Genomic DNA, 12628 nt, shown 5'->3' with positions numbered 1-12628 from the left:
ACTCTTTAATTCTCGCAAAGTATACTTTTTAAGTTTTTTCAAGTAAGTTTTTTAATAATAATAGGAATTGTATGTGGTATACTCGTATAAATTTTATATTTCGTAAATATATTACATTTATACCAACTCTTTTTCTTTCTTTTTTTATACTCTTCGCTTTAACCGAGTTTTTCAGTTATCCGAGTTAGTCGTGGTCCACATTAACTCGGATAATGCGGACTCTACTGTATATATATATATATATATATATATATATATATATATATATATATATATATATATATATATAGATAGATAGATATATAAATATATATATAAATATATATATATATATATACAGTAGGAAACCGATTATCCGGAACGATCGGGGCCATCACTATTCCGGATAACTGATTTTTCCGGTTTTCTGAATCGCTACAAAAAATCGTTTTTTTTTATTGTTAAACCCAACTAAAAAAAAAAAATATTTGGAAATAATCTTGAAAAAACGAAGTAATACACTAATGATCATTTCCAAAATGATGCTAGGGTAAACATCTTTCAAAAAAGAAAGAAAAGTCCTAAAATCTTATGAGGAAAAAAAAATAGCTGGAAAATTTATCAAATTTCGTTCCAGTTTTTTGGTTTTCTGATTTCCGGATAACGGGTTCTGTACTGTATATAACAAAACAATATATTCTAAACAATATTATTTTAAATTAAGTGATAAAATTAGATCAGATTTAAAAAGGAGATCAGCTGTCGTTGCTTAAAATCGAGGTTGCCCGTGGCAAAAATGCAACAGAATGCTATCGAGGATAAGTGGAAGCTTGTGTCGCAAATTCTTTACCGTATTGGACAGTAGCACGGTGGGTTCAAGCATCTCGTCTTTTTTGTCATTAAGCCTTTTGAAAACATGCTTTAGAGCGATGGAAACGAAACTCCTCACTTTAACGACACACAACAACTACCCTTCTAAGCAGATCGACTGTATTTTGCACTCTACACATCGACAACAGCGCCACCTCACCGCTCTCATAGCCTATTTGTGCATGCCCGCCCTTCTGTGAGTTTCAAGGTTAAGTTGCCACTATTTAATTTACAACCCTCGTATATTTTTTCACACAAAATACCTATATATAAGTATAATTCAAGGAGTTTACCTTTGCAAGTTTTATGATACTTTTTTTTCTTCACAAAACTTAAAAAAAAAAAAAACAATATATGACATAAAAAGAAACATTTTGGAGTAGATAGGGGCTTTTCCTTGTTACTTCTAAGTAAACCAAAAATGAGTTCAAAAATGTTTCAAAGTAAACCACAATTCTGACAATATTAAAATTCCAACAGCACTAAGTGGAATTTTAAATCTGTTGCTTCAAAAATTTATCTGAATGCTGGATTAAAAAAAAATCACAGTTAAAACATTTACTAAAATTCAACTGAATTAAAATGTAACATAGTATTTGTAGTAATATTTTCTCCTATCTTTTCATGAAAGCTGACAGCTACGCATTTAAAAAAATTTTTTTTATCTAGAGTTACAACGAAACATACAATGACTATTACTTTAATTTCATAGATATCAGAATAGATTTCTGTTTTTTTCTATTCAGCCATTCTCTAGTACTAAGTGATGGGGTAGGTGCAGCAGTGTCAGGAACAATTCTTCTTGAAATTGTTCTGACTAATAAGTTCAGACTAATAAAAATAAGTTTTTAATATAATACATAAGTAAATATATAAAGCCAGTTATGATATATTTTTGCTACTTAGTGTATAAAATCAAGAAATACCATCAAGTTAAGCGACAATTACAATAAGACATCATGACGAATACATTGTCAGGCAGAGGGTAAAACAGTAACTAGAATCAAAAAAGGAATTCTCTGTTTTAAAGAAGAACTTAAGAGAATTTCCAAGGGTAGTTACGAAGTTAGTTGTAAATATGTTAATTACAATATCTTTTATTCCTTTGTGTTATCATTTTCCCCATGAACGAAAAAGGTAAAAATATCAAAGTTTTTCCATATGAAAAAAAAAGAAATACAGTCAAACCTCACTAATGCGAAATCACTTAGGGTGAAATATCGCTTTATATGAAATATATGTTTGGTCCCATTAGTCAGCAATCAATTATTACCGCATTTAGCATATTTAACATGAAAATTTCAAGCTGACATGAAAGGTCACAACACAGATCAGAAGCATGTGCATAATGTGTCAATTATTCATTTTGAGGAATGCTATTTCTATTATCCACCTTTGTTAGGAGTAGCAGATGGGCAAATAAATAAAATAGTTAAATAAAATTATTAAAAGTGTTAAGCTTATTTTAATTTGTTTGGGACATAAGTGTAGTACACGATATGTATTAATAGTATGAAATAAATTGTTTTCATAATGTATCGGATAAGATGAAATCTGGCTAACATAAATAATTATTATATTAAATTTTTGTTGCCAATTTCGAGTTCAAGAGGTTCGGCTGTATTAAAAAAAAAAATTTGGTACCAGTTTTTAAAATTATTAAATGTTTTCTCTTAAGAAACAAAAGCATCCTTAGTAGTTAATGTGATATTTCACTAAAGGTATAGATAGTAAGGTATACATTACGTAAGGAAAAGGTATTTCAACACTTCTACCTTCTAAGCACTACAGCCTGTTGTACATCAAGCCTTTCATTTTCTTCATGTGACATTAATCGAACACTATGAATCTCTATCTGTTTTAGATCTGGCTATCTTGTGACTAACCTTTGCTTCTTTTCACTGTTTTCTCAACCAAGTAGTTAGGGAAATTTGTTTTGGCAAAGTGATCAACCTTGTGCTAAACCCCCAATCAAAGTTATGTTTGTACAGTATCTTTCCTCTGACCTGGGTTACTCTGTCTAAGTGACTGTATGATAACGCCTCAGTAACCCCAAAAACAATTTATAGTGAAATTAAGCCCAAGAAACATGCGAAATTTCAATGATTTTATAATATGCAGTAAATTAGACATCATATGCATATTTTTTAAAGCAAATCTATTTTTAGATTAATGAATTTTCTTTTCCAAAAGGAGTAATAAAATACCCTTTCGTTAAAATCTGTTAATACATTTTTCTATTTATCTTCATTTACATATTTTTAGTCCAAATCATATTAGGTACTAGTTAAAGAGGTAAAAAAAATATACAGTAATTCTAATAGATAACACTTTTTAATTTTTTTCAAGAAAGTTTAATTTCCAGATAGTTATGCTCTCAATAATAACTAAATCATTATAAAGCATACTATCCATATTTGGTCAAAAGTTATTAAATTTTCAAGCTTCTTATAATTTTAAAACTGATACACTTTTATATGAATTTTATAAGGATATTGTATCATAAATGGAAATAAATAATTTAATTAATATGACTTATTAACAACTTACTTTTCTCGGCACAATCATAGAAATAGTTTCAGAGTGGTTTGACATTATGCAGTTTGTAGAAGCAAAATTCTTCACATCGCAAAACATCCAGACCTCTTGTGGGCATGATTCCGAGGCCCTGCAGAGGAAAGTCAGTCAAAAATTGATTCAAATAATAACACCAGGGTGGTTCACAAACTATTTTGTAGTAATGTATATTTCTGTCACCCTAAAATAAGAAAGACTTTGTTTCGTAATTGTAAAAACAATCAGTTTAAATGTTATTTGTAACAAATTTATATAAACAGATAAAATTCAATATTATTCATAAAAATTATTAATAAATTGCTGCACTTATGCCAAATCAAATCCATACAAAGCTTTAATAAGCATTCTTTTCATGCACAATGAGTTATAAATATTCCTTTTTTTCTGTTCCTAAAAGATTTAATTTAAATTAATAACTTTATGCTATTACAGAATTTATATTGTTATTACAGAAAACCAAACTTTTCTTCTTTTTAAAATGAATGTTACAAGTCTTTATTTTCATTTTTTTTAATGATCTATTTTTTAAATACGTAAAATAAAATAAATAAAAAACATGGTCAATATTTAAGGCACTCAATATTCTACTAATTAATTTATAAAATTCATTTTTCAGTAATCTAAATTTAGTCTATAAGAAAGAAAGTAATAATAATAAATAGCAAATAAAATGTATGCTTTTTAACAAAGAAATTTTCAAATAAAAAAGGAATTATTAACAGAAAATTTGAGAAACTTCACGATAAAAAAATTTTTTTTTATAAAAATAAAAAAAAATCTAATTCTTTAACTATTGTAGCAGGCTTTAAGTTCATCAAAATATTATGAACAAAACAGTAATTTGGTAGAGAAAACAGTTACACAGTTGGTAGAGAAAATAATTTTAACAAATCATAAATGAATTCATATTTCTAAAATATGTTTAAAAACTTAGTTAATTATATTATTTAAACTAAACCTTTTCAGAAATTAAATATTTTCAATTTATAATTGATAATTAATGAAGCTTTTTTAATTCTTTAATAGACTAAATGACAAACATTAGGCACAGTCATTAAAGGCAGGAACAGCATTTATTTGATAAACTTAAAAAGATTATCCACAATTGTAAAGGCATAGTAAATTTCAATAGCATATGGTCTACTTTTGGCCCACAACATATTGTAGTTAAAATAAAGATTTTGATGGCATTTGCATTTTTGGATACTTATGCAATATTAGAATAAGTTTTTAAATTTATGGGGCATATTATTAGTTTTTGGGAGGTAATTTTTTCTTTTTAGAGCAAATGTATTTTTTTTTTTTAAATTTTGGAAGTACAAATCTCATTTTTACACGTTCCACAGAATTTAACCCCAGTAGACTATTCTAGTTATAAATAACTTCAAAGAGCTTAGGTAAATTTACAGTTGACACAAAAGTACAGTCTATTTATATACGAATCTGAATTCTCTAAATCAAGCCCGTGGAAGTTTATTCATGAACTATAATGTCACAGTGTTGTGTGACGATTTTTATTTTATTAATTCAATCTCTCTTTTCTTGCACAATTTGTTTTTTCTTTCTTTTTTAGTGTATTTAATTTTTAAATACTCCATCCACCTTTAAAAATAAATTTAATAAAACTTTTCTTGCATTGGAATATTTTTGTCATCGTTCCTCTTTTTGTGAGTCAAGGTCACTTTTACTTTTTCAAGGTTAGCTTTCTCCTCGTCTCATTTTTTTTTTTTTTACCATGACTTTGAATCACCTTCATATCTTGGGTGACACATTCAATTGGCTCAATCCAGTTTGTTGTCATTCCCCATAACATTCTGACACCCCCTTCAGTCCTGAAATTTTTTCTCCCTTACCAAATTTGGTATGATGTTGGGTTCCCGAGTCCCTGACTGCCTCTTCTCATTAGCATGTTAGACTTTCTCTCAAAGAATCACTGCTTTTTTGGAGGGCTTGATAGTTCTCACCTCTTGGGGAGCAGCAAACTTCCTTTGCAGCCTGCTAAATTTTTAAACTGAAATTTTCATTAATGCATTTTTATTCATTGAAGCTGCATTGAAAGCAAATCTTGTAGCATTCTTACATAAGTTTAGTATAAAACACATTGTTTAATGTGAAAGATGATGGATGAATCTGATGCTTTATATTTATTAAAGCTTTAATATTCGACTTAAAGTGAATCAGGCTTTACCATAAATTTTCTCAACTAGTATTTAATGTGCTGTTTTATGAAAAATGTTGGCAGCTGCACTGAAACCCTTTTCCAGAGACATGAAAATTTAAAATCTTTTAAAGACTATTATTATGATAATCAATAACTGTTATAGATAAGTATCTCTCTCTAAATTTAGAATCCCCGGCAAACCTTTTAAGACTATACCTTTTTTTAGCACTTATCCCAAGAAGTTCTTGGATTGGTAAACCATTGTTTTATTTCTAGAGTCAAAATCTCCTAAAGACTGGTTTGAGAGGCTGTATAAAAGTTCTTTAAATAAAAGAACAATACAACATGCTCAATAAGTTAAAACAATATTAGTAGGACTTTTAACATTATCATAATCTTTGTGTAATCAATGAATTCTAAAAAAAAACTAACATAAATGAATTTTTTGTCAAATAAAAAATATATTACTTTCATTCGCTATTTACAGAAATATCTTATACCTTCCCATAAATATAGACAATAAATTTTAATATGCTTTTATAACCACTGGCAAGTTCAATATTGATATGAAGTAACTTAAATAAACCTTTATTGCTGTAATTGAAAAAGCAAAATTAAAACAAAAAAAATTAAAAGAGTTTGTTTTTTCTGCTTTAGTTAATTTCTAGGTAATAAAGCCAGAATTTTTTAACTCTCTGACTCTTATCACATAATTTATAAAATATTATTAAAAATATTTTTTATTTTATAAATTAAACAACTTCCAATTCTTCTACAAAATCTTATTCCTTGGGTGGAACTTGTAATGCAGAATTTATATCTAAATTATCTTCCTGCTTAGGAAGCATTCCCACTGCAAGCGATTGCCCACACGACACATGTCATGTGAGAGTTTAAGAACTATGTGTAAGATGCTATATGCAAATGTTTGCCTAGATGCAAATTGCACTGATTTAAGACCACAAATGCGAATCGCATGCAGTGAGAATGTTAGATTCTTTTATCTGCTTATGTTCTTTCTCAGTGCAATGACTAACCAGTTACAATAAGAAACAACAAATTATAAACTATTTATACTAGACAATATCTATTTTCGCTGACAACAACATTTCAAGTAATTAAATAAATGGATTAGTTTAAGACAAAAATATGGGTGTAAATATTTGACTAGAAATAACAACAGAAACAAAATATATTTCAAGAAAATGTGTACCTTTTGTACTTCCAAATTTCAGGCTCCATATTTCTTTTGTGAACTCATTGAGGCTAGATATATTAAAAAGGAACTATGAACACCAAATAATTATTTACACTTACAGAAACAAATACTATTCAAAACTTAATTATAAATATTTGTGAAAATAAATGTAAAAACCAAATTGTTCATTTTTTGAAAATATTTTTAAGAAAGCATGAGAATCAAAGATTCTTTTAGGTATGTTTTAAGAAAGACATATTCAATACATAAGTATTCCAAACTTGAAGTTTGAGAGGACAAAATATATTTTGTGGTGTGCTATATATAAATGTTTTTTTAATAATGATTTCTCAAATGACTTTTTCTATGACTAATATTCAATGAAAACCCTGCATCACTTGAATTTGAATAAAACTGTATGTAGAAAGTTTTAAGAAGAATTTCCTTATAAGAATAAGGTATTTTAAAAACTACAGGGACCACAGAAGGGGTGGGGTAGAGAGTTCCTTAGCCCCCTCTCATTTCGTAGATGAGATGCAAGCTCATTAAAGATTACAACTTTTCAATAAATATATTTCGTATAACTGAATAGATAATTTTTGTCGTAATTATAGAAAAATGACTATTTCAAGAGAGTTTTCAAATCATCCCCCACAGAGGTGATCCACAACATTATGCTGAATGGTGGAAAAATTTAGTTTTAAATATCACAGCAGAAAAAAAACAGTGCTATAAAGAGCAGTGTTTGAAGGAGGGAAAATGGAACAAGGTCTCCCATTACAGATGAGTTCGAGCTCACTTGTGGAGGTCCTGACCTGAATTATATTCCAAAACCACTAGAGCTTGAGATACATAGGATTATTTACAGCCAGAGATTATATCAGGTCTTACCATTCGGCCTTTGATGCCTAAATAAAGAAATTAGCAATTAAAACCTTTTTCACCACTAATCAATAAAATAAAACACAAAGAGGAAAACTGAATCAACTGAAACTCCAAGACAACTAAAACAAAAGTTATAAAAGAAGATCAAAATAAACAGAGAAAAGCATGGGAAGAAGAGGACATGGAACAAGGTTTCTCTTGAAGGACTTATTCAAGCTCACTTTTGAAGATTGGAACGAGCTCAAGCAAACCAAAACCTGAGATAAATATGATTGCTTGGAGCCTGGGATATATGTCAGATGAAGGTTTAAAAAGAAATTAGTATAAAATTTCTTCATCTATTCTTTTTGCATTGTAAATATTTTAATTTTCAAAGTTCAAATAAATGTGTAAATAAGTTTACATAATTATTTCCATGTGATTGTTCTAAAAACAATTTATGGAGTTATTCTAAAAACATTCTCAACAATTGTCATTCTAAAAAAAATTTATGGAGTTATTAATGTACCCTTCCTATAAATGGACAACCCTTGTAAGCAGACAATTTTTTCCCTTTGGACAATTTTGCCCCAAGAGTGTTCACTTAACCAAGGTTTCCTTATATATCATAAATTAACTATACCTTGAAAATTTGAACAATTGTCAGAAGACAAGTGACAAGTTAACTGCTGGATCAAACATAGGTACAAATATGCCTTCAGAGAAGACATTTTAAATTAAATTTGTGTAATATATGGAAAGGAATCCACAAAAAATTCTAAAGCTTGGCTTGAGGGCAACTCTAAATCATAATTTGTCACTGAAAATATTTTAAACCAGTACTGTGAACAGCTTTGAACCAGTCATTACTGGGATCAGGATTTGCCAATGGTTTTCCTCTTTTTGTCATTTTCTTATTTCTTGTCACTTTACAATATTTAATATTTTTGAGATTTCTAAAAAATTGCTGCATGCCAAAAACTTTTTACAATATGAAGTAAAAGTTATTTATATTTATTGAAGTAAAAGTTAGTTATTTTTAATACAAAAAGAATTTAGAGGAATATAATTTTAAAGAAATTAATATGTGTGATAAAGATTGAGATAGTTTATATGATAAGACTGACAACTCAGTTTTTTTTTAACTGGATTACTAAGGAATGATTTACTTTTTTATTCTATTTTATTCACTATTCAACAGAGATTATTTTCCTCAAGTGTCTGAAACTAAGAAATAATAAATTTCTTTAAATGTTTCCTACAATTTTTATAAATTAAAAGCAACTTTATCAAAGAAAAAGTGTTATTATTAATGAAAATTTTAAAAATTCAAATATGCCTGTTATACAGTTTTTTTATATGATAAAATCAAAATGAAATTATTTTTCAATAATAATGGAAAATGTAGAATAAAATAATTTTTGAAAAAAGGATAGTTATTTATTTTTTATTTTTATTTCACAAAAAGTAAAAAGCGTGTAGTTAAAAAAAAATTATAAAATAAAATTTGTGACAATTAGATAAAATAGGTATTATTTTCATTTTAAACCAACGTACTAGTTTTGGCTCATGAAATGAATTAATAACTAAATTAATTAGTTTTGAAACTAACTAATTTCAATTTCATACATTTATTATGTTTATCCTAATCTCATTACAACCAAGATGGTGAAATTTATTACTGAGGTAGATTTATAGCTTAATTTAATTTTAATTAGTATATCTTCTGTGTTTTAAATCACTAGAGTAGTGCTTCCCAAAGTGTGGTACGTGTACCCTAAGCAATAAATATTGGTAAAATACATTTTAACATACAAATTAAGTTACATATAATTTGCAAACTCGTATTAACTTAACTCTTAAAGAAAACACAAAGGTTTTAAAGAATTTAAAATTAAAAGAAAGCATCTTTAATTAATAAAATTAAGAAATTTTGCACAGACTAAAACAAAATATATGAGTAGTACGCACTTGACTTTTGCTGCCAGTCGAACATGATGAATATCTTCTTCAAGTTTTAAAACGTCTTTAAACTGTAAAAAAAAAAATTATTTTAATTGTTAAAAGGTTTCACAAATTTTGAGGGAATATTTCTTCCTTAATACTATTTCTTTTGCTAATTACATGAAAAAAACTTCCTAACACAAAGAAGACTACAGATTAAAACTTAAAAGGTTAATAAATAAATTAATTAAATAAAAATAAAAAGTTTACTTTAATTTGACTATGATTTTAAATCAATCAGTTGGAAACAAAAGTTTCGATAGAGTTCTATTTGTTATTATCAAAAAAATGTACCTTACATTCTTATTAAGCAGACACTGAAAAAATTGCTACTTTTATCTCTGCCTACTGCCTGAAAATTCGATCATTAGATCAAAAGTTATTAATGTATTCTCTTTCTTCTTTTTAGCTCTGTGCAATCATTAGAAACCTGACATACAAAAAAAAAATTGCTTACTTGAAAGAAATGCCAGATTCAGCTGCAATCATGACAAAGTCAGAATCTACACTGTTAAAAATTTAGAGAACTTTACAGATTTGGTTATTATCCTCTGGAACTTATTGGTAAATTTTAATGAAATTCGTTTTGGATATGTTGATATAATATTTAAAAAAAAAAAAACATTCGATGGTTATAATATACACCGTAACTATGTGTAGCACTATATGTATGAAGCAGTGATTATGGTATGAAATGAAAAATAGGTTAATAAAGTTCAAGATTCACTTTTACAGAGACACAGGCTGATATTCTGATTTCATAATGGAAATAAAGCAGTTTAAGAGTTTCTGTCGAAACTGGTACCACTATCTCATTAAAGCTGTTTCCAAACCCTGGACAATAGTAAAGATTGTGAGCTCTATTTTAATTGTTCTCCATTCCAAATATGTACAACTATAAAGTTATATTACGTTCTATAAAGCTGAAGATCTGAGTGGCCAATCATCTGGCGAATATCTTCTAGAAAATTGCGAGAGCAAACAGCTTTAACTGAGTGTCTGTTGTTGGTTAAGGCAATCATAGAGCTTTTAGAATTTATCCATATGCTGCACACTAGCTAATTTACCTCTCTAAAGAACATAGAAAGATTTTTAATTATTTAGTATGATGCCTGCCAAGATTATCAAACTTCCTCTGCTAAAGCAGTCGATTGATTTAGTTGGTAGGTAGATAGTAAGTGCCTGGTTTGAATAATTCATAATTACGTATGGAAAGAACCAGGAATTTGATGTCTCCAGATATCTGAAAAATTGGACATTAAGGCAAAAGAGGTTCGATTGTCTTGATAGGCAAAATATTGAATGGTCATTGACCCATCCATGTCTTTGAAAGAGGTTCTTTGACTGGTGTGAGGTATATGGATGAAGTCTTAAAATTCAATGTTAACCTTTAAAGAATGGAATCGTGTGGCGATTTCATTTTAATGGAAATTAGGCAGCCATCAAGCTCACCTAGTTTAAACTTTAAAAAGAGAGGATATTTGTTGAATCGATTTTCCAGGCAGATATCAACTTTATAGTGTATTAAAATCTGGTCTGTCATAATGGAGATAGACTACCAAATATGAAAACTCTCTCATTTTTGAACACTAGTGTATTTATCTTAAAATTTACAGAAGTGATTACACAATTATTATTTTAAAATTGACTAAAATGTAAACAAATATCATTTATCTAACTTGAAAAAATTCAATTTTAATATTTTTTTTAAATACCAGTACTAAATTATATACTATATTTTTTAAATACTAAATACTAAACATTAATATTTTTTTTAAATTGAATAATTATTTTTAAAAAAATAATTATTTTTAAAAAAATTATTCAATGCCTCAAATCATAGTAAATCGATATTTTCAGGCAAAACTTTGATCCTTTTTGCAACTTTAGTGTTCTTTCCTTTGCTTGCAATGCAGTAAGAAGTTGCACATAAATTTTTAGGTGAAATAGAGCTTGATTTGGATTTTTCTTAGTTTAATTAGTGGAGACGTGGCTTTGCAAAAGGCAAAAAATTATAACAAAAGCAACCATGATTATATGTTAAAGTAAATACAAATACCTACTTTTTTCTCTAAAGTATCAATAATATAATGCAGTAAAGTCATATTCTGGTTTATGTTTGATTTTGTATCAGCAATCCTGTTTAAGTTAGATAAGTGGAAACCAGAAGCATTTCCTCGAGCACCACGATTCATGGAATTTCCAGAATTAGTTCAAAAAGTCTCCTTTGAAGCTCTTTGGATGCCTCAGAAATAGTTGAAAAAAATTTGATTTCCCTTTAATGGAAAAGATTTTAAAAAGACGATATTACATAAAAAAAATAATTTAAAGCAGTAAGAAAGCCATTAATTTTAAAACAATTAAAGCTCTTTTAAAAACTAATGAAATGGTACAAAAAAATTACAAAAACAAATTATAATGAGAACACTACATGAGTTTAAAATTAATGTTTCAAAGACATTCATGCACTTTTCAAACAAAGAGAAACACCTACCCCACAAGTAATTTTAGATTTAAACATAAGAATATCTAAGGTTTCATTAAATTTAATCTACCTAATTGTTTAAGATTTTATAATTTAATATATAGAAAACTAAAAACAAAAATAAAGACTTCCAAATGAAAGAATAAACTCTAAATGGTGGTAAATTCATGGAAAGATATATTAAGCAGACAAGATTTTTTTTTAAATTAAAAGAAAGATTTCTTAAAAATAAAAGTAATAAAAAAATTATAAGCATTATTGCTGTTTTGAACAAAGAATAAAAACGTATTTAATAACAAATATTTTTTTAAAATTGTGTTTCACCAAAAGATTGTAGAGATGTTTATGTAAAAGGATAATGGTAAAAATTTATTGCTTTTATAATTGGATGAAGTTTATTTCTTAGTATGTTTAGTTTTGAAATTAAATAGTTACTTATTGAAATAGTTGTAATGTTTAACATGATTTTTTTTATTCTTATTCATTGTTA

At 27.4% G+C, this 12628-nt stretch overlaps 1 protein-coding gene across 4 annotated transcripts in view; it reads right to left on the bottom strand.

Moving 5' to 3' along the window:
• The window catches only part of LOC147816156 (uncharacterized), a 52305-nt gene that overhangs the window by 22042 nt on the left and 17635 nt on the right, over positions 1–12628 (bottom strand). For all 4 annotated transcript variants that reach the window (XR_015431805.1, XR_015431806.1, XR_015431807.1 and 1 more), the window contains exons 9-10: positions 11717–11929; positions 9621–9682 (exon numbers count right to left, since the gene is read on the bottom strand). The gene's annotated coding sequence lies outside the window, so the exon portion shown is untranslated. The remainder of the gene's footprint in view (positions 1–9620; positions 9683–11716; positions 11930–12628) is intronic.

The sequence above is a fragment of the Parasteatoda tepidariorum genome, chromosome 2 (genome assembly GCF_982258835.1).
Source record: "Parasteatoda tepidariorum strain Cologne lab strain chromosome 2, Ptep-v5.0, whole genome shotgun sequence".
Lineage (NCBI taxonomy): Eukaryota > Metazoa > Arthropoda > Arachnida > Araneae > Theridiidae > Parasteatoda > Parasteatoda tepidariorum.
This window is presented reverse-complemented; position numbering and strand designations above follow the sequence as displayed.